We start from the raw sequence: 21,548 nt of genomic DNA, 5'->3' as shown, positions 1-21,548 counted from the left end.
CCCAAAAATCGAGCCCTTTGGTATACACTTCTTTCCCTTATTCATTAACGAGTGTCTCGTACTGGCATACTTGGGGCCGTTAGATTGTATACGAGGGACTATTGGTCAGCTGCCTGCTCGTAATAAGTTAGTGTGCTACGTGGCGCCATACAGGCTCATAAGAAGAGGGTACGGCACTCACCTCCAAGGGTACAGGTGGCTCTGACTTTCACTCCCACGCCTAATTTTACATATAAACCCAAAAAAGTGGCTCGGAACATAGCTGCCATGGTAGCTCCGTGGTAGAGCATCGAACGCGTTATTCGGAGGTCGTACGTTCCATTCTTACTCACAGCATGTTATTTTTTCAGTCACTTTTCGTTTTTAAATTACATTTTATTGGTTCCATTTCCAACATTAGCCTTACAACAGCGACAAGGCTGTTATGCTGTTTGCGTTACCTGTCTGTTGCTTGTGTATAGTATCTGTTGCGGCTGGTGACGTCACACCAGTCTTAAATATATGGGTTGCTCAACACTAAATATAGGCTTCTGATTCCTGTTCTTCAAGCAGTGCCTCGCTTATATCATGTGGTGACGAGGATTTCAAAGAACCCAGAAGGGTAGGCCCAGCCAAGCAGCTAAACGGCGGTAGCCACGTACGAAAAATATAGCCTGCTCTCGGATTATGCTAGTACTCCAGCCAGTATTACGTCTCTTCGACGTACCTTAAGGAAACGCCCCTACATCACCATTGTGCGCCTGAGTAAGCAACGCTCATCAACCGCAGACTTTGGAGTGCCTTCGCCTTTATAGAATATCGCACTGGGGGAAGTTAAGCGAGCTTGATCCAAGAACTCAGAACTTAGAGTCATACCTTGAACGCTTTCAACAGTTCATTACTGCGAATGATGGAAAACAGGAAAAAGTTTTAACGGTGTTTTTGACGGCCATTGTTTCAGAAACATCATCATCATCATCATCATTAGCCTGAATAAGTCTCCTGCAGGACAAAGGCCTCTCCCATGTTCCGCCAGTTAACCTGGTCTTGTCCTTGCTGCTGCCAGTTTATACCCGCAAACTTCTCAGTCTCATCTTCCCACCTAACCATCTGTCTCCCCCTAACCCGCTTGCGTTTTCCGGGAATCCAGTTAGTTACCCTCAACGACCAGCGGTTATCCTGTCTACGCGCTACATGGCTGGGCCATGTCTATTTCTTCATCTTGATATCAACAATGATATCCTTAACCCCCCTTTGTTCCCTAATCCACTTTGCTCTCTTCTTGTCACTTAAGGTTACACCTACCCTTTTTCTTTCCATTGCTTGCTGCGTTGTCCTGAATTTAAGCTGAACTCTCTTTGTAAGTCTCCAGGTTTCTGCTCCGTAGCTAAGTACTGGCAAGATACAGCTGTTATATACCTCCCCTTGAAAGAATGGTTGCATTTCGTCTCGAGTGGTACTTGGAACGATACACCAAATACCCATCTTGCATGGCAGGCTTTCGTCGGGGCCGCTCCTCCATCGACTGTGTCCTTGACTTATCGACATTTGTTCAACAAGAAAAAAGTTGCAAGCGCATATCAGTGGCACGCTTTCTTGACGTGAAGGGTGCATATGATAATGTAGCTCACGATGCCATCCTCACTTCTCTCGCAGCAATGGGAATTGGTGGACGAATGTTTCAGTGGATAAAAGATTATATAACTGGCAGGGGTTTCTTTGTGCAAACATATGAGGGTACAACTGCTGAACATTACACCTACTGCGGAGTTCTTCAGGGAGGTGTTTTAAGCCCCACATTGTTCAATGTTGCCCTCATTGGTCTGGTGAAGGTTCTGCCAAAATCGGTGTGCCTATCCATATATACGCCGATGATATTTGCCTCTGGAGTGCTGCAGTTACTCGCCCTCAGGTGCGTGCACGAATACAGCGGGCAGCAACCCTCACAACAGCCTACCTTCAGAAACAAGGCCTAAACATATCAACTGTGAAGTGCGCGTTGATGGCATTTACACGCAAACCAATGACGCCAAATTTACATCAATGGGCAGAGTGTCAAATATGCACGGACGCATCGTTTCCTGGACATAATAATCGACAGAAGTCTTTCGTGGAGCCCACATTGTGCGTACATGAAGAAGAGACTGCTATCAATTGTGCATATAATGAAATTCACGTGCGGGAAAGCATGGGCAACTTCTGTGGCCTCCATGCTACAGCTGTATAGGGCCCTATTTCTGGGTCTATTGCGCTGCAGCTTGCCGGTACTGACTATCACTTGCAAATCGAATACTCATTCACTGGAGAGTTTGCAGGGTCAGGCACTGCATATCTGCCTAGGACTGCCCCGATGCGCTTCTACTTATGCCACAATCATGCTTGCCAAAGACCCTCCGGTCAGGACATATAGAGTTGTGGATTGCCTCAGAGCGCACATTCGACATGCTAGCCGTGTCCCCGACCACCACTTAGCCCTTCTACCATCCGGAAGACCACGTGCTACGTTTTCAGACGTCATAGCCAAGCACCTAAAGAGCATTCCATCAGGATATACGCCAGCTGCGAGAATGGCATGTCCTTTGTGGTGCCTCGACCAGCCGCAAGTACGTCTAGAAATTCTGGGAATCAAAAAGAAAAGCAATCACTCCAGAGTAGCATTGAAGCAAGCAACACTGCTAATATTACATGAGTTGTACTTAGACCGAACGCAGATATACACTGATGGGTCCGTCTCGTCCAGCAGCTCATCAGGTGCCGCGGTGATTCCGGCTGTAGCAATGACAATCATGTTTAAGTTGTCGCATATGACCACATCTACGGCATCAGAGCTTGCGTTTATAAGGGCTGCTTTACAATATCTAGTTCAAGAACGTCCAGAAAAATAGGTCATATTCTGTGATTCGAAGGCAGCGCTTCAGAATTTTCAGTCTGCCATGCGTAGGAGGAGTCATGACCAATTGGTACAAGAAATAAGACATTGCCATCATGAAGCTCTAGCACGAGGGCATAATATTATATATCAATGGCTGCCTGGACATATCGGTATTACCGGAAATCAATTAGCCGATGATGCATCCCGCTCAGCCCATGAAGGAACCCGTGTAGTCCCGATTCCTCTATCAAGGAATGATGCAGCAAAACAACTTTACCTGCTGGCTCGAGATCTCAAACGCACGTTCTGGTCGTCTACCAGCTTCCAAAGGTGTCAGTTTTATGAACTGTATCCTTTTCTCATGCTAAAGCTACCATCACAACTTTCCCGTTCCGATGCGACACTGTTAGGCCGCCTTTGGCTGGGTGTTGCATTTACAAAGGTGTACTCCTTTCGCATTGGTATGGCAGACACTCCTACATGCAACTACTGCGGAGCTGAAGAGACTATCGAACACGTCTTGTGCAACTGCGCTTGCTATGACACACAGCGATGCCAGCTCCGGATGGTTTTGAATCAACTTGACCCTGGACCATTTTGTGTGCAGAAGATACTAGGACCTTGGGCGTCGGCCTCAGTTGCGCAAAAAGCAACCAAAGCACTGCTATTTTACCTAAAGTCAACAAACCTTAGCAACCACCTGTAGACTGTGTGTGCTCCCCGAGTGTGCTCGTGATTGTGTGTACCTTCTCATCTCTCTGCAACCTTTTTTCACCCCTTTATTACTTCCCCAATGCAGGATAGCAAACCGGATGTGCGTCTGGTTAACCTCCCTGCCTTTCCTTGCTTCTTTATCTCTCTCTCTTGAGGGATAGTGGCAATCTACCTGTCATAATTTGAGAGTGCTTGCCAAATGTGCTCCACCCCCTTCTTATTCTTCTAGTTACTTCAATCTCGTGGTTCGGCTCCAGGGTTAATACCTGCCCTAAGTAGATATAGTCTTTTACAACTTGAAGAGCACAATTTTCTATCTCGAAGCGCTGCTCTCTTCGAGGTTGCTGTACATTACTTTCGTTTTCAGATAAATTTTAAGACCCACCTTTTTGCTCTCCTTGTCTAACTCCGTATTCATGAGTTGTAATTCGTCCCCTGAGTTACTCAGCAATGCAATGTCATCGGCGAAGCGCAGGTTACTAAGGTACTCTCCATTAACTCTTATCCCTAACTGTTCCCATTCTAGGCTTCTGAAAACCTTCTCTAAGCACGCGGTTAATAGCATTGGGGAGATTCAGAAACATATGAGGTGCTAAAAAGCTTGGTTGTTCCGGACACGCCTGCTAACAAAACATTTGACGAGGGGAAACAGCTGCTCAAGAGTCATTACGTACCTCAAATTCATTTATTGCAGAACAATGTAAATTCAACAGGCGCATCCAAAACTAAAAAGAAAGTGTCGATGACTTCATTGTAGAACTAAAACGCCTAGCCGGAAAGTGCGACTTTGGCGAAATTTCGAACGATGCTTTGAGGGACAGGCTAGTGGCCGGCGTACGAAATGAGGATAGCCACCGGGCGTTATTCACCGAGGGAAATTTGATGTTTGAGATTGCGTGCAAAATTGCTTTGGCGCGATAGTTAGTCGCACGCGATTCCACCCTCATGAAAGATGACGATTGCAATATATATGCCGTGAAAAGTCAGCAAAGAAGGAAAAGGGAAGGCTACAGAACTTCAAGTGAGGATCTGGCGAAAAGTAAATGCCAGCGATGTGGCAAGAGCTACTCCTCAGAGATGTGTTGGTACAAAGAATTCGGGTGCCGCAGATGCCATCAGACAGGACATTTCCAGAGAATGTCTCTGAATGAACCCAGACAAAACAACTCAAGTAACGTGATAGGTCTAGAGGAAGAAACGGAGCAGGAAGTGTGGCACTTCGTAAAAATGGCAAGGTCTTGTTACGAGGTTAGCACAGAGGTAGAAGGGCGACCACTGCAGATGCAGTTTGACACAGGCGCAGCCGTAATGATAGTTTCAGAAAGCGTGTATACGGCTACTTTCCCACACGCAAGGTTCACCCCGTCCCGAGTATCGTTACGCACATACACGGGAGAACAGCTGCAGCTTGAGGGACAGTGCGAGGTGGTGGTCAACCATAATACCCAGCGAATGACCTTGCTAGTAGTGGCAGTGAAAGATAAAGTTAGGTGCTTTCCGGTGCTGCTAGGTCGTGATTAGCTCGGACGTGTCAAATTAGACTGGCACGGAATAAGAAACGTGCGTTGTGAGGGCAGGGTGTAAGCACTGAAAGAAAAATATCACTCCGTGTTTTCGAGAGAACTGGGCAAAAATACGGAGTTTAGCGGCGAAAGTGTTTTTCCGGAAAGGCTGCACGCCAGTGTTTTGCCGTGCTAGACCGGTCCCTTTCGCATACGAGAGCCGCTAGAAAGACAGATCATGAGTATGATACAGAAGGGTACATTAAAGCAAGTCACTCGCAGTGATTAGGCCACTTCCATGTGCCTATTAAGAAAAGCGATGGCACTTACCGAATTTGTGCAGACTACAAGATAACGATCAACCCGATTTTAAAAACCGATCATTATCTCTTGCCGAGGCCGGAAGACTTGTACTCGAGCAATACAAACAGCAGAGTTTTCTTTTTTTGCGTTCTTGATTTATCATCGGCATGTCAACAAGTGCCTCTCCGTCCAGAATCCAGACCACTGTTGACCATTAACACGAGCATCGGTCTTTCTGAGTTTCAACTACTGTGATACGGGGTGGCCAGTGCGCCCGCAATTTTCAGTCCATAATGAATACAGTATTAAGGGGCATACCAAACGTCGGGTGTTATATGACGATGTCATTGTGGCAGGTTCAGACGCAGCAGATTGCCAAAAGACTCTTGAGAAGGTCTTGACACGGTTCCGTGATTACAAAATCACGTTGAGTGAAGCCAAATGCCGTTTTTTTTGAAGAATCTGTGACGTACTTGAGTCACAAGGTAGATGCAGAGAAAATCTACTCGACCGAAACAAATAAAAATGCAATCTTGCAGGCACCAGAGCCTAAAAGCAGGACAGAACTAAAGGCGTGTTTGGGAATGTTAATTTTTTATGCAAAATTTCTGAATGGCTCAACGATCGCAGAGCCATTTTACAGGCTCCTGCGAAAAGAGCAAAAGTGGTCTTGGACGAAGGAACAAAGAGACGCTTTCGCCGCGACAAAGAGGCTACTCACAAGCAGCCGCGTCCTAACGTTCTATGATGTTGGAAAGCCCACTGGGTTGTTGTGTAACGCGTCAGCGTGCGGGTTCGGGGCAGTGATCTTCTACGTGACGGTGGATGGCAAGCGGCTCATCGCATTTGATTCACGAACGATGATACCAGTCGAAAAAACCTACGCGCAAGGTGAATGCGAGGCCCTTGCCGTGGTTTTTGTGTTGAAAAAAATTCCACCGGTACATGTACGGAAGGACATTCACTCTGTACACAGACCACTAGCCGCTCGTCGGTATTCAGCAGCAAGATAAACCCGTGCCTAGCATAGCCGCGGCCCGCATGCAACGATGGGCGATGAAGCTGGTAGCTTATAAATTCGGCTGAAGTATCGACACGGGAAGAATATAGAAGAAGCGGACGCGCTGTCGAGACTTCCATGCACAGATGGCAGCATAGAAGAGCCAGCATAGTGCATGGCAGTCTTTGTCTTCATTTAAGAGCTGAAATGATAGCAAGAGCGTGAAAAAGTAACATAATCTTGCCCCGCATCGCCGAATTCACAATGAATGGGTGGCCCAGCAACTGCGCAGAGGAACTGAAGCCTTACTGTGCCAGGCGGTGTGAACTTTCTCTTGAACAAGGCTGTGTTGTAGGCCCGTGTGCTCAGATTTGGGTGCACGTTAAAGAACCCCAGGTTGTCAGAATTTCCGGAGCCCTCCACTACGGTGTCTCTTTTAATCATATGGTGGTTTTGGGACGTTAAACTTCACATATCAATCAAATCAAATTGAACAAGGCTGCGTCACGTGTGGCTCTAGGGTTGTCATTCCAGACTCTCTGGAGAATCAAGTGCTAAACTTGTTACACGAAGAGCACCTCGGGGCTAGCCGAATGAAAATGCTCGCCAGAGGTTATGTGTGGTGGCAAGGAATGGATCAAGCGAATGAGCAATAGGTTCAACGATGTTTGATCTGTCAGGCCGCCCTACTCTTGGCTGAACCGGTACTCTTGCACCCGTGGATGTACCTGGCAAAGTGTTGGTTGCGAGTACACGTGGATTTTGCGGTCAAGGGTGTGGGTGTTTTTTTGCTGTTAGTCGACATTTACGCGAAATGGGTGGAAGTGTGGCCAATGGCTTCCACGTCTGATACTAAGACTATCGAAAAGCTGCGAAGCACATTTGCCGCATACGGACTTCCGGAAACGCTGGTAAGCGATAATGGGCCACAGTTCACGTCCGCCGAGTTCGCGGACTTCTTGGCGGCTAATGGTTTGAAACACGTTCACAATCCTCATATCAAGCCTTATCAAAAGGTGCGGCAGAACGCATGGAACAGACTGTCAAGCGAGCCTTGCTTAAGCAAGTATTGGAAGAGAATGCTTTGGGTAGTCGGTGTTCATTCCAAGAACGAGTCGACAATTTTCGGTGTGCGTATCGAAACACTCCCAGCAGTGTGACAGCGCAGTCGCCGGCCCAGTTGTTTCTAAGAAGGCAACCGCACACGAAACTTTCTTTATTGAAGCTTGATTTAGGGAAGGCTATGCGGGATAAGCAAGAGGGCGTGAAAGAACACGGTGACGAAAGGTGGGGTGCTGCACCTGTGTTTCTTTCGGGTGAGCGCGTTTATGTGAAAACTGTGCGCGGAGAACTTGTGTCGTGCCCCGCCGCGATGGTCTAGTGGCTAAGGTACTCGGCTGCTGACCCGCAGGTCGCGGGTTTGAATCCCGGGAGCGGCGGCTGCATTTCCGATGGAGGCGGAAATGTGTAGGCCCGTGTGCTTAGATTTGGGTGCAGGTTAAAGAACCCCAGGTGGTCTAATTATCCGGAGCCCTCCACTACGGCATCTCTCATTATCATATAGTGGTTTTGGTACGGTAAACCCCACATATCAATCAATCAACTTGTGTCGTGGCAGGAAGCACTGGTGGCTAAACTGGTCAGGGCGGTGACGTATGTGGCGAAAGTGCAGAACCAGTTTCGCTTCGTCGACGCCGATCTCAAGCGGTCCCTAAATGCCGGCACGTCTTCGAAAGTGGACGACGTGGAGAGACTGCAAAACCAAATTCCTCCAGCGGAGACAGCTCCTTACACACTTACGATGCCCTCCGCCATAAACGTCAAGCTCACGGAACTCGTGCAACGGATTCTTGAGCCAACAGCAAGTTAACCAGGTGGCCACGCCACAGCCGAACGCCGCATGCAGCCGGAGGCTCCTATACAACCCGAAGTGACGACACCGACTTCGCCTCCCGCTATAGCGATCAGTTCGCCTAAAAGCAGTGACACCCAGGCGCAGCGTCGTAGTACAAGGGTGCGGAAGTCACCGGACCGTTTCCAACATGCTGACTTTTGCATGTGAAGTGATACCTTTTTTTCTGGGAGGCAGAATATGTGGTAACGTGAAACGTTCGCCTTGCAACAGCGATAAGGCTGCCATGCTCTTTGCGTTATCTGTCGGCTGCTGGTACATAGTATCTGTTGCGGCTGGTGACGTCACACCAGTCTTATATATATTGGTTGGTCAGCACTGAATAAAGGCTGCTGATTCCTGTTGTTCAAGCAGTGCCTTGGTTATATCACTTAGGTGTACACTTCTTTCCCTTATTCATTAGCTAGGGTCTCGTTCTGGGTGCTTTGGTACCTTTCGGTTGTGTACGAGGGACTATTGGCCAGCTGCCACCTCGTAATAAGTTCACTTGCTACGTGACGCCTTATAGGCTCACCAAAAGAGTGTACTTCTCTCAACGCCATGACTTAAGGTGGCACTGACTGGCACTCCCACGCCTAATTTCAAATATAGACCCAACAAAGTGGCTGGGGGGATAGCCACCATGATAGCTCAGTGGTAGAGCATTGAACGCGCTATTAGGAGGTCGTAGAATCAATTCCTACTCACGAAAATTTATTTTTTCAGCCACTTTTCTTTCTTTTCATTTACAATACATTGGTTCCAATACCTTCCCCTATACATTCCTTGGCAATATTGTCTCTTAGATCTCATTAATGTTGTGTCAAAACACGGAAAAACGAGCCCTTAGGTATACACTTCTTTCCCTTTTTCATTAACGATAGTCTCCTACTGGCAGATTTGGTGCCGTTAGGTTGTATACGAGGGCATATTGGTTAGCTGGCAGCTCGTAATAAGTTCACGTGCTACGTGACACCACACAGGCTCATAAACAGAGTGTACGACACTCGCCGCCAGGGCTACAGGTGGCGCTGACTGATGCTCTCACGCCTAATTTCACATAAAAGTTCTATGAAGAGGCTGGGGGGATAGCCGCCATGATAGATCAGCGGTAGAACATCAAACGCTTTACTCGGAGGTCGTAGGTTCGATTCTTATTCAAACCAAGTTATTCTTTCAGCCACTTTTCTTTCTTTTTATTTACATAACATTGGTTTCAATAACTTTTCCTATACATTCCTTGGCATTATTGCCTCTTAGATCTCATTATTATTGTGTCAAAACACGGAAAAACGAGCCCTTAGGAATAAACATCCTTCCCTTATTGATTATCGAGGGTCTCGTACTAGCAGACTTGGTGCCTTTAGGTTATATTTGAGGAAGTGTTGGTCATCTGCCAGTTCGAATTAAGTGCACGTGCTGCATGACGTCATACAGGCTCAAAAAAAGAGTGTTCGACACTCATCGCCCTGGCTACAGGTGGCGCTTACTGACACTCCCACGCCTACTTTCACATATAAACCCAATAAAGTAGCTAGGAGCATAGCCGCCATGATAGCTCAGTGGTAGAGCATCGAACGCGCTTTTCGAAGGATATTGGTTCTATTCCTACTCACGGCAATTTATTTTTTTTGCCTCTTTTCTTTATTCCTATTTACACAACATTGGTTCCAATAACTTCCCCTATACATTCCTTGGCAATATTTTCTGTTAGATCTCTTATGTTTCGAGAATCGCTATATGTGACACGATTACCCAATATTAAGGGAGTTGAATGTGTTATCGTCAAAGTAATATTTAATGAGCTACATATTGTCGTTGGGAGATTTTACCGTCCATTAAATTGTGGTGATGAGTTTGTGGAACAATTATTTGAGTTTGTGTGCAATATAAAACGAATAGTGGCAACGTCTTATTCGGTGGCGACTTGAGTTTTCCCGGGATAAATTGGTAAGATGAATTTTTACATGCCAGCTCTGCTGCATCAGTGTCTTTTCTCTATGTTTTGATGTTCCATGAGTTGACGCAGCTTGTGAAAACGCCCACTCGCATTCAAAACGAATCTCGCACAATTTTAGACTTGTTTCTTTTTAGTAGAGGTATATATAACCGCAGTCCAGTAATAAAAATTTACGACAGCATTTCGGACCATAAGATTGTGTCATTAAGCTTTAAACTGTACTATGCAAAAATGCTTGATAAAAAGACCGTTTTTGTACATGTATTCTCGCGTGCTAGCGATGTGGACATAATAGATGCTTTTCAATATTCTTATTCCGATTTCCTAACGCTTTTCAAATAAAGTGAATGTTCTGTTGACCGATTGTGGTGCTTTTTCAAAGACCTAGTAATTAAATGTATTCAAAAGTTTGTTCCTCACAAACGCAAGGTAATAAACCGGTGTAGCCCCTGGATTACGAAAGAAATCGTACGCCCAGGGTGCAAGCTAAAGAAGGCAAGAAAGCGATAAATTGAACGGCCATCATTGTCTGGACTAGATGATATATCAGAGATGCGTCACACACTGAAAGCCGAATTAAAAAGTGCAAAGGAAAAATTTCAAAGCGTGGCTTAGACAAACTTTCTCTTGACGGCACCAAATATGTTTTGCCAATATCTTTCACCCAAAAAAGTCCAGTAAGGAGTTTATCTATTAACGGTGAAGTTATAACCGACAAGAGGGAAATAGCAGGGACGATGAATGATTACTTTTGTTCGGTGTACACGCTTGATAATGACTTTACCCCTGATTTCATCACCTATCACACCATGCCACCTATCGATGACGTCTGTAACACGAAAGGGGGGGTCTTATCGCTTCTGCTTAATCTCGATCCATAAACGTCACCGGGCATGGACTCTGTACCTAACGCCTTTTTGATAAGGTATGCTGAATGGAGTGCCAAATACCTATGCTTGATCATTGAATCATCTCTCCTGCGCGCTGAACTTCCGAGTGATTAGAAGCACGCTAAGATAAATCCAGTACCAAAAACTGATGACCATTCGCTTGTATCCTCAATTAGGTCGATCTCCTTGCTATGCACTAGTGTCCAAATTCTAGAGCATATAATATTCAAACATTTCTCCATGTTTGTCGAAATAAATAACCTAATCACGCCCCTTCAGCACGGCTTTCGCGAAGGCTATTCTACGGTTATCCAGATTATTGAGTTGTTTCATGACCTAGCAGCAGCGATTGATATGTATGGTCAAGTAGATGGTATATTACTAGCATTTCAAAAAGTTTTCCATCGTGTGACTCACCAGAAATTACTAATTAGGCTCCAACCAATTCTGAAAAATGAGATATTACTTGCATGGATAACTGCTCATCTTTCAATAAGGAGCCAATGTGTTGCCATTGATGGTGTCACCTCGAGTTCAACCCCCGTGAAATTGGGTGTGCCTCAAAGGTCAATTTTGGAACCGTTGTTTTTTCTGTTATATATAAATATTATTGTGCTAAAATCTCCCTTCAATATAAAGCTTTTCGCGGGCGATTGTATATCTATCAGGAAGTATATAGTTGCAGTGATCAAGAATATTTAAATACTGCACTAGTAACGCTACAAACGTGGTGTGAAAATTGGCAGATGAAAATTAATTATAAAAAACAGTAGAAATGTGAGTTACGCGTAAGACACAGCCGCTTATGTTTACCTATCACGTCAATTGTCATGCGTTAACCGAAGTCACTTCAGTTTACCTATCACGTCAATGGTCATGCGTTAACCGAAGTCACTAAACACAAATATTTAGGACTCGTACTCAAATCTGACTTAAAATTGAATGAACACATAGAATATATTGGAAGAAAGGCAATGAAGAAGCTTGGCTATTTGCGAAGGAGACTTTAGAATGCCACGCCACACATCAAACTTCTCGCGTACAAAACTTTCATTAGACCAGTATTAGAATACGGAGCTGCAGTGTGGGATCCCTTTACTGAGTCCAATATTAAAAATTAGAAATGGTCCAAACAAAATCTGCCCAATTTGTTTTTATTGTTATAGTTGGTGTACTTCCCCTTCACTTCTAATTTAAGCGGGTCTCGAAAAACTTCAGGAGAGAAGAAGAACAGAGAGGCTGAAGCTTTTTTACCTCATTTTCCACAACAAAATTGGTATCAACAAAACAGTGCACATTAGACAAACAATTGAATGTGCTGTGCGCTCACATCATTCAAAGAAAGTTTTAGATTACGTAAACCGCTGAGACACATTCAGGCATTCATTTTTTCAAAGAACTACCCGTGAGTGGACTTGCCTATCACCTGATACTGTAGTCCCGCCATGGTGGTCTAGTGGCTAAGGTACTCGGCTGCTGACCCGCAGGTCGCGGGATCAAATCCCGGCTGTGGCGGCTGCATTTCCGAAGGAGGCGGAAATGTTGTAGGCCCGTGTACTCAGATTTGGGTGCACGTTAAAGAACCCCAGGTGGTCAAAATTTCCGGAGCCCTTCACTAAGGCGTCTCTCATATTCAAATTGTGGTTTTGGGACGTTAAACCCCACAAATCAATCAATCAATCAATCAATCAATCACCTGATACTGTACAGTGTCCAACAGTTGGTTTATTTCTACATGCTCTCAATAACCACTAACAGTTTTTTTTGTACAGTCATGCCGTGGAGAGTTACGCATTACTTCTATATTTTAGTACGTTTCTGTCAGCAAAGCTATGCCATTGTTGTAATGTTTTTCTTTACTTTTTCGTAAATTAATACGAATGTTTTGAATTGTAACCACTGTCAGTATGCTGTGTGATGTAAAATAGGTTTTTTGTAGTAAACAACTCTGTATGGCCATTCCTGCTTAAGACCTGGTAAACAGGTCAGCACTATGTGATAAATAACTAAATTGTGAAGAAGAAAACGCATCGTTTGCAAGCAACATCGCCAGCGCTTGGGTACTGGGTGCTGGGCTTCTCTCGCTCGGCTCGTGCTGATCATCGCTGGCATCTGCTTGACCGTTGCTCTTTCCCAATCGTGTTTCATCGTAGAACCACCGTCGCAACAGTCGCCGATGAACGCCTTTTCAATTGGTGTAGGGTGCTGACATTCCCCGTCGCCTGAACCTGGATGCTGCCATTCGCCGTCGCCTAAACCTGGAGCTGCGCAACCAAACGCTACCTCTTATCATAGCTACCAACAACGCGCAACCTGGCTCTTCCACTCCATCCCCCAGCAACCCCGGCGTTCTTCGTTTGCGAGAGCCGAAGGTCTTTAGCGGAGCTGATGAGACCGACGTGGAAGACTGGTTCGCTAACTACAAATTGGTAAGCGCAAAAAACAAGTGGGACGACGTGGACAAGTTGACTAACGTCATATTTTACCTCATTGACGTGGCCTAAATGTGGTATAACAACCGCAAAAACGACATTACGACGTGGTCTATCTTCAAAACGTCGTTTGCTGATGTTTTCGGCCGGCCCGCTTTCCGCAAGTCCAGAGCCGAAAAACGCTTGCGGACTCGCGTACAGAAGCCATCTGAATCGTTCGCCAGTTACATCGAAGACTTTATTGGTCTTTGCAACCGTGTGAACACTGCCATGCCCGAGTCGGAGAAGATTCAACACATCCTCAAAGGGATAAATGATGGCGCATTTCAGATGCACCTGGCGCGCAATCCTGCCATCGTTGCAGAACTTGTGACTTTATGTCAAAGTTTCGACGAGTTGAGGAAGCAGCGCGCCCTTACTCGGCAATTTTCCTCACACACTGACTCACTATCTAGTCTTACTTTTGTTTCTGATTACTCAACAACCCTGCAAGAAATCGAAGACGTTGTGAGTGAAGAAGTAGCTTGGCAGCTGTCCTTGATTCCCTTCACATCGCAGCCACCGTCCTCTCGTCTGCCCTCCCCACTCCGCGACGTTATTGCCGAAGAGGTAGCTCAGGCTGTTCCCGTCGCTGCCCACCAGCAGCCTGTGGCCATGCCTATTCCCCATGCGCCGGCTATGCAGCCCGTGACCGCACCTCTTCTGCCCAGGTGGTACGCAGCAGACCCCGCCAGCAGCATTTGCCCCCCATGTCTGCACTTGCTCCCCACTCTACCCCTCTTTCGACACCTTGCGCTGCACCGCGAGACAGCAATTCCTGACACACTGCTGACAATCGACCAATCTGCTACGCCTGCGGTACTCCAGGACACGTGGCACGATATTGTCATCGTCGCTTCCAATCGCAACACAACGCTACTTTGCCGTTACCGTATGACCCGCAGCCCACGCACCTACCTGCTTTTTACCCCTCACCGCAGTATGGCAACACTAATCTTCCCGAGTCTCAGTCACCCCAGCCCCCATCTCCGACTCACTCTCCCCGCTCGTCGTCTCCTCGCAGGCTATCTCTGTCCCCAATGCGTCCCCGACCCGCTTTCTCCAACCGGGAAAACTGAACGCCGCAGTTCCAGAGGCAAGAACTGCGCCGTCGTCGAAATGCCGAAGTCGTCGCACTTCACCTGCTAACTTCGTCGCCATATCTGTCGATGGTGTTTCTACCTTTGCCCTCATCGACACAGGTGCTGCCGTTTCTGTTATAGCCGCCCAGCTCTGCCGCTCCCTACGCAAAGTGACCATGCCGCTCTCTGGACTATCGCTTCGTACGGCTAGCGCACAACCAGTTCGACCTTTCGGCACCTGCACAGCCTGCATATTCATCCAAGGATCTTTGTACGTTGTTGACACTGTCGAAATTCGGGCTGGTTGGTGCATTGTGACGACAGAGCAAAAAAGCTATGCAAAGACCTTAACCTTTCTCGAGTTGTCAGTGGCATCACAAATAGTAAGCATGACTTTTTAAAAGTGTCTTTTAATGCAAAGACTCACAAGAGTAATATGCCTTTTAGGGTAATTGTTTCAGAATGTGATACATGGCAAAAATCGATTGCTACCTTTTTTGCAAGAACAGTTGAACCGGCTTAACGTTAATGATCCTTTCATAGTAAAAAGTTCTGATCAAGTTATAGATTATGTGAAAACTTGTGTCGTTGAGCATGTTTATGGTTTTTCAGTCGACGTGACAGATTTGTATTATTCTATTCCCCATGATCAGTTGCTTCCTGCGGTTGAAGAGTGCATAGATTTGTTTGGCTCTGTTAGGTTTCAAACAGAGTGTGGTGTTCCTGTCAGTCGGTTTTTAGAACTTTTATCATTTTACCTCAAGACGACCTACGTTTCATGGGTTGTCAAGCCTTTTATTCAAGAGGATGGAATTTGTATCGGGTCCTGCATTGCGCCTATTTTAAGCGACATATTTTTAAGTAGAATTGACAGATCAATTTACCTACGTCTTGATAATTTGAAGATAAAAAAAGATTTACGGTATGTCGATGGCTATCTTGTTTTATTATTAACGACACGGTAGCGGATGAGGCAGGATTGGCAAAAATAATTCCACATTTTTCTGAGTGGTTTAAACCCTTGACTCTCACACACGGACTGCCTGAAAGCAATGCCATAAAATTCCTCGATGTCCTCTTCACCTTTCATCCTAACCGCATATGTTGGGCTTACCAACCACGTATGAACAAACCGGTCCTTCCTTACCAATCAGCTCACTCCAAACTAGTGAAAAAAGGCATCATTAGTCATTGTTTTTGTCATGCTTTAAGCAAATCTTGTTAGCACGAAATCGTCAATAGTTTTCATATTCAGTCAGACCGTTTGTTGAAAGCAGGTTATCCTATGCACGTCCAAACTTCAGTTGCAGAAGGCTTGCTTCGTACGCTTCGCAACCTAGGATGTACAGCGAGTCGTGACTCTGAGAAACCGAAGCACCTAGTCGTCATACCATACTATCACATGATATCGCACAACCTAAAGAAATTAGCTAAGCGCTCTGAAGTTAGGGTTGTTTTTCGGCTCCAAAGAAGTTGGTCAGCCTGTGTGGCCTTCATGACCGTGACTGAAAACCCAAAGGTTGTAGTAAGAAGCATCGAACTGTTTATGTTCCCTGTATCATATGCGTTGTTTATCGTATCCCGCTTTCTTGTGGTAAAGAATATATTTGACAGACGGGCCGTTGTCTTAATGATCGATTAAGAGAACATTGTAATAATGTGAAAAACGGCCGGGGAAGTTGGTTGGCCATACATTGTAAATCCTGCGGCTGCGCGCCGATATTCAATGCATGCACAGTTATCAAGAGAATGGTTGACAAGCTTACTAAAGAGATTATTGAGGCTGAGGCTATCGCTTCTCTGGGGTCTAAGTGCGTCAGCACTCCCTCTCTTACGCTCAGTGATAAAGAATTGTATTTTCTAAGAAATTAATATTTTGTGCGCATCATTCATGTCATGTGATGTTATTTTTCTTGGTGATATAGGCGAGTGTGCGGTGGTAATAAACATCATGTCGGAAGTTAGCGCCTGTGCCGTGTGTCCTCGTCTTGTGTCCCCGTTTCTTTGCGCTATTTTCTGTCGTACATTGTCGAGTTCATCGTCCTTTCGGTGTACTCGCATGACGTTATCCTCGGGTGGGATTTCCTGTCACATCATCATGCCGTCATCGACTGCGCATGCGCTGAAGCTCAATTTTCGCACCTGTCTGACGAACCTTTGCGTGAAACTCTTGAGCGGTCCCTGAAATTCGACATGCGTGAAGACACTGAAATTCCGCCAGCCTCTCTTGCCGTTGTTCCTGTTTGCTGCGATGACCATAACGATGTTGCCGTAATGTTTACATTTACGACATCTTCATGAGCTGCAGAGCCGTTTCCTTGCCTTTCGCTACACTTGACGTCACTGCTGGCTGAAGCAATATTTTCGTCCACAACAACCTTTCTGCACCGCTTACGCTACTTGCCGACGAATGTCTCGGTCGAGTGGAGTACCTCAATTTCTCTTTGTTCTTTAAACTGCCAAATGAATCGTGCAGTAGCGCCTCGACCGAGCTTCATGCCCTTTTCCCACTGGAATGCTCGTCGAGTGACACCTTCTCGAGTTCCATTGCCGACACTTTAAGTGCCCATGAACGCGCCGAGCTTCTTAATCTCCTCCAGCACTTCGCGAATTTATTCGACGTTTCTCAGCCGCAATCGGGTCGGACTTCCGCAGTGCACCACTACATTGACACCGGTTCGCACCAGCCATTGCGTCAAAGACCGTACCGTGCCTCTGCTGCAAAACGTCACGTCATCGACGACCAGGTCGAAGAGATGCTACGCCGTCACGTCATTCAACCATCACACAGTCCTTGGGCATCTCCTGTCGTTCTAGTTCGAAAGATGGATGGATCGATTCGATTTTGCGTTGACTACCGGCGATTAAACAAGGTGACGCGGAAATACGTCTATCCATTACCGCGCATCGAAGACGCTCTTGACAGCCTCCAAGGAGCCGAATTCTTCTCCTCCTTAAACTTACGATCAGGATACTGGCAGGTTCTTATGGCAGAAGCTGATCGCCAGAAAACTTCGTTCATTACACAAGATGGCCTGTACGAATTTTATGTAATGTCATTTGGGCTTTGTAGTGCTCCTGCCACGTTTGAACGACTCATGGACAACACATTGCGTGGACTGAAGTGGTCTGTGTGTCTATGCTATTTCGACGACATTGTCGTTTTCTCTCCCGATTTTCCTACACATCTGCTTCGGCTTCAACTGGTTTTGACGTGTTTAACCAACGCTGGGCTCCAACTGAACCTTAAAAAGTGCCGCTCCGCCGCGCGAGAGCTGTCCATCTTGGGACACATCGTGTCCAAGCATGGTGTTCTACCCGACCCTACAAAACTGCGAGCAGTCGCTGAGTTCCCGAAATCTACTACACTGAAAGGATTACGCAGTTTTGTTGGAATATGCTCGTACTTCCGGTGCTTCGTGCGAAATTTTGCGTCAATCATGTCACCACTGACCAACCTCTTATTACGCGGTGACGCAGACCTTTCTTCCTGGTCTCCTGACTGCGACGTTGCGTTTGCCACGCTCCGTACTGTGCTAACATCTCCTCCAATTCTTCCGCATTTCGACCCAACAGCTGCAATGGAAGTTCCCACAGACGCTAGCGGGGTTGGTCTTGGCGCTGTCCTCACCCAACGCAAGCAGGGCTACTCCGAATACGTCATCGCTTATGCGAGTCGCACGCTTACTAAAGCTGAAGACAATTACAGCGTCACTGAAAAGGAGTGCTTGGCGCTAGTGTCGGCGCTTCGCAAATTCCGTCCTTATTTGTACGGTCACCCATTCGACCTGGTAACGGACCACCATGCACTTTGTTGGCTCGCCACATTGAAGGATCCTTCTGGCCGCCTAGCTCGGTGTGCACTGCAAATCAAGGAGTGCGACATTCACGTTATCTATCGCAGCGGACGCAAGCATTCTGACGCCAATGCTCTGTCGCGTTCGCCTTTAACTCCCGACTCGGCCGGCGGAACCACTGGTACCAACTCCGTCGCATCTCTCGACCTCGACTTCTTTGCCAGTGAACAACACAAGGACCCGTGGATCGCTTCCCTTTTTGACTGTCTCTCTGGATCGTCAACCACCGTGGTACCACGATCTCTCCGATGCCAAGCTGCTGATTTTGCCATACGTGATCGGCTGCTACACCGACGCAACTACGCCCCTGACGGTCGTAAGTGGCTCTTGGTTGTCCCACGCAGCTTGCGATCACAAATCTGCGCCTCCTTTCATGACAATCCCCAATGTGGTCATACCGGAGTTTTCAAAACTTACGAATGCACTCGCCATCGCTTCTACTGGCGCGGAATGTATAATTTTGTTCGAAAATTTGTTATGGGCTGCCCTGACTGCCAAAGCCGCAATCACCGCCTTTCCACTCGTCGCGTGCGTTTCAACCACTTCCGTGCCCTGCCAAACGTTTCGATTGGATTGGAATTGATCTCTATGGCCCTCTACCGACAAAATCAGTTGAAAATCGGTGGATCATAGTGGCTGTGGAACATTTAACACGCTACGCTGAGACCGCCGCTTTTCCAAATGCCACTGCGCAGGACGTAGCATCCCTCGTCATTCATCGCTTCATACTACAACATGGTGCACCTCGAGAACTACTAAGTGACCGAGGTCGAGCTTTCCTATCAGAAGTCGTCACGTCTCTGCTTTCTGAATGCCATGTTGTTCATCGCAAGACCACGGCATACCACCCGCATACTAACGGGCTCACGGAGAGATTTAACCGCACCCTTGGAGATATGCTCGCGATGTATGTAACATCCGATCATACTAACTGGGATCGCATTCTTCCATTCATCACGTTCGCATACAACACCGCGGCACAGTCTACCACTACATTTTCACCTCTCTTTCTTCCTTATGGACGCGAACCACCCCACACCATCGATACTCTCCTTCCATACCGTCCTGACGCATCCGAATGCCCATCTGTGTCCGAAGCTGCCCGAAATGCGGACGAGTGCCGTGAACTCGCACGCACATTTACGTCACAAGAACTGCAGCGCCTGAAATAAAACAACGCCGAATTTTCACAAAGTCACAGCTATTCCCCTGGATCACTTGTATGGCTGGCTGTTCGTTACCAAACCCTCGGCCTTTCCTCAAAACTCATTCCAAAGTACGAGGGCCCATACCACGTTTTTGAGCAAACCTCGTCGGTGAATTTTCTCATTGAACCACTTTCTCCATCTGACGACATGCGCCAGCGTGGATGTGACATCGTCTATGTCGCCCGCCTTAAGCCATATAATCGCCCTCTGCCTCCAGACTCTGAGGTAACCAGGATGGCTCTTTTTCGGCGGGGGCAAATTGTGAAAAAGAAAACGCATCGTTGGCAAGCAACATCGCCACCGCTTGGGTACTAGGTGCTGGGCTTCTCTCGCTCGGCTCGTGCTGATCATCGCCCGCATCTGCTTGACCGTTGCTCTTTCCCGATCGTGTTTCATCGCAGGACCACCGTCGAGACAGTCGCCAATAAACCTCTTTTCAAAATAAATAAATAAGTATTGTTTCAAAACATGGAAAGACGAGCCCTTAGGTATTCATTTTTTTCCCTTATTCATTCACAAGGGCGTCGTACTGGCAGACTTGGTGTCGTAAGATTGTATACGAGGAACTATTGTTCAGCTGCCAGCTCGTAATAAGTTTCCGTGCTACGTGAAGCCATACAGACTCATAAAACGAGCGTACGACACTGCCGCCATGGCTACAAGTGGCGCTGACTGAAGCTCCTACGCCTAATTTCATATATAAACCCGAAAACTGGCTGGGGGAAATAGCCGCCGTGATAACTCAGTGGTAGAACATTGAACGCGTTATTCGAAGGTCGCAGGTTTGATTCCTACTCGTGGCAATTTATTTTTTCAGCCACTTTTCTCTTTTCTTTTTTACATAACATTGGTTTTAATAACTTCTCCAATACAATCCTTAGCATTATTGTCTCCTAGATCTCATTATTACTGTGTCAAAACACAGAAAAACGAGTTCTTATGTATGCACTTCTTGCCCTTATTCATTAACGAGGGTCTCATACTGGCAGACTTGGTGCTGTTAAGTTGTATACGACGAACGATTGGTAAGCTGCCAGCTCGTAATTAGTTCACGTGCTATGTGACACCGTACAGGCTCTTAAAAGGAGTGTACCGCACTCGCAGTCATGGCTACAGGTGGCGCTGACTGACACTCCCACGCTTAATTTCACAAATAGACCCAACAATGTGGAGGGGGTATAGCCGCCATGATAGCTCACAGTTAGAGCATCGAAAGTGTTATTCGGAGGTCGTAGGTTTGATTCCTCCTCACGGCAAGTTATTTTTTCAGCCACTTTTCTTTCTTTTCACTTACATTACATTGGTTCCAATAACTTTCCCTATATAATCCTTAGCAGATTATCTGTTAGATCTTATTACTATTGTGTGAAAACACGAAAAACGGAGCCCTTAGGTATACACTCCTGTCCCTTATTCATTAACGCGAGTTTCGTACTGGCAGATTTGGTGCCGTTAGGTTGTATACGAGGGCCTATTGGTTAGCTGCCAGCTCGTAATAAGTTCACGTGCTACGTGACACCATGCACGCTTATAAACACAGTGTACGACACTTGACGCCAGGGCTACAGGTGGAGCTGACTGATGCGCTCACGCCTAATTTCACATAAAAGTTCTTTAAAGTGACTGGGGGGATAGCCGCCATGATAGATCAGTGGTAGAACATCAAACTCGTTATTCGGAGGTCGTAGGTTTGATTCTTATTCAAGACAAGTTATTTCTTCAGCCATTTTTCTTTCTTTATATTAACATTACATTCGTTCGAATAATTTCTCCGTTACATTCCTTTGAATTAAGGCTTGTTAAATCTCATTATTATTGT

The sequence above is a fragment of the Rhipicephalus microplus genome, chromosome X (assembly GCF_043290135.1).
Source record: "Rhipicephalus microplus isolate Deutch F79 chromosome X, USDA_Rmic, whole genome shotgun sequence".
In the NCBI taxonomy this organism is placed as follows: Eukaryota; Metazoa; Arthropoda; class Arachnida; order Ixodida; family Ixodidae; genus Rhipicephalus; species Rhipicephalus microplus.
The sequence above is the reverse complement of the archived record's forward strand: the minus strand, read 5'-3'. Positions refer to the sequence as shown.